This window comes from Aquarana catesbeiana, linkage group LG06, assembly GCF_042186555.1.
Source record: "Aquarana catesbeiana isolate 2022-GZ linkage group LG06, ASM4218655v1, whole genome shotgun sequence".
Classification (NCBI taxonomy): domain Eukaryota; kingdom Metazoa; phylum Chordata; class Amphibia; order Anura; family Ranidae; genus Aquarana; species Aquarana catesbeiana.
The window spans coordinates 13,475,182-13,477,323 of NC_133329.1; positions in this window are offsets into that span (position 1 = coordinate 13,475,182).

Sequence of the window (2,142 nt, forward strand, 5' to 3'; positions counted from 1 at the left end):
TTTATGACATTATTAAAAAGCTTCCTGCTGGTTTAGGGCTGATGGTGTATGTAAAAAATTCTCTTAAAATTGAAGGTGTAATGATTTCTTAGAAGAGCTCGTTGTTCCCGTCACAGCCCTTCTTTCTGAGAAAACACAATGGACTTCTTCCTTGTTTTGTTTCATTTGTTTCTTTAAAATTTGTTTAACATGTCAGTTTAATTATATTTAAAGTGGTTCTAAGGGTAAAAGGAACTCTATCTTACTGCTTCCTCTACAGCCCCCCCCCCCCCGAAAATTCACCTGAAACCGATCCCGATCCAGCTCTGTGCACGTCTGCAGCAGCTCTTCTTCCCACTCTGGGCTTTCCCCCGGCTTGGCTGAGAACAGGGGGAGCCATTGGCTTCTGCTGCTGCCAATCAAAACCTGTGAGCATAGAGCGGGGGGGCGGGGCTAAGCCAGGCTGTGTGTCTGTATAGATGCAAACAGCCCAGCTCGGGATCGAGCATGCATGAGTGCCCTCCCCATGGGAAGCAGCTTCCCATGGGGGCACATAAGTGCCGGTGAGGGACCTGAGAAGAAGAGGAGGATCTGGTCTGCACTACGCAAAATAACTGCACAGAGAAAATAAGTATGACATGTCTATTGTTTAAAAAGTTCAATTCAAGTTTTACAATCACTTTAAACCCATGAATGAAAATGTAATAGATTTCAGCTTATGGGTCCTTAGATGTGAAGGCAGCGTTAGGTTTTATTTTTTAGGTCCTTTACTTTTATTGTATCAGGTGATCATGCCAGGAACCCGCTTCCTGTCCTAGGGTGACAACGCTCACTCACTGAACTGTATGAATGAATGAGCAGCCTTGTCATATTAGGCTGGCTATACACGGCATTCAAACCGTTATTGGGGAGGCTGAATGTACCAAGTTGATCATTCGATCAACTTGGGTACAACAGGCTTCGAATGCACTGTGCAGTGCGCTGGGCAAACATTCCGCCGAGCGCTCCGAAAATTTGGGTGTTTGCTGAATGGGCGAACAGGCGATGTTCGGGCCGAACTTTTGTTTGTCCAACTCTATTTGTGACATGCAGGAAAAACAATAGAATTATAAAAAAGTATCTGTAATATGAATGTGAAGTGTTTACAATAAAAAAATATTGTTCAGGAAATTTTTCTAGGGAAATAATGATTATAGTTAAGCCTGAACATATTGCTGAAAAGAAAAAGAAAAAAGTGGAAGCGGCTCAGAATCCTAAGTCCAGCATCTCAGGGTTTCTCATACATAATGGCTTTGACGTTGCGATTGCAGATTCATGGTGGGGGGGGGGGGATGTGTTTAGGCAGGTACAGTTCATGTCTATACCTAATGTGGAGCATTGCACCCTGATTTTATAGAGGGTATGCTGGCCATTTTTTTAATGCTGAAATGTCGCTTGCACTGCGGCTCTAGAAACGTGACAAAGAAGCTTAAATACCACTTTTTGGCATGGAACCCAGCACATTTTTCACACATTCCGTCACGTGCAAAAGGCACAACTACCACCCGCGTTTAGGGTGCCATTAAAGTGATACTAAAGTCTTTGTTTTTGTGTTTAAAAATAACAAAAATCGTATACTTACCTGCTCTGTGTAATGGTTTTGCACAGAGCAGCCCAGATCCTCCCCTTCTTGAGTCTTTCTTTGGCGCTTCTGGCCCCTCCCTCCTGTTGAGTGCCCCTACAGCAAGCAGCTTGATATGGGGGCACCCGAGCTGAACCGCAGCTCCCTGTGTCTATTCAGACATGGAAATGCGGCCCCGCCCCCTCTCTATAAAGCGTAAATGCACCATAAATTGTTTTGACTTTCAGATAAAGTACAGCGCCGAGGAAGTCTCCCCTAAGTTCCTCCTTGGATCTAATGTGCAGTATCACAACCAAAGGGAGGACTTCCCCTCAATAAGCACCGCCACTGTATTTCATGGTAGGCGGAAATTATGGAAGGGGAAGAATATGGGGGAGGGTCTGTACTAGGTAGGTGTTTACTGGGAGGAGGGGTCCCTTTTAGGCTGTATCCTGTACACTGGTCTTTGTGTTACATACTTCTGACCCCTGCACTCTGCGTTATGTACTCCTGACCACCAGCACAGGAATTGAAGCATATTTTTTAGGTACAAGTAGTGTGGC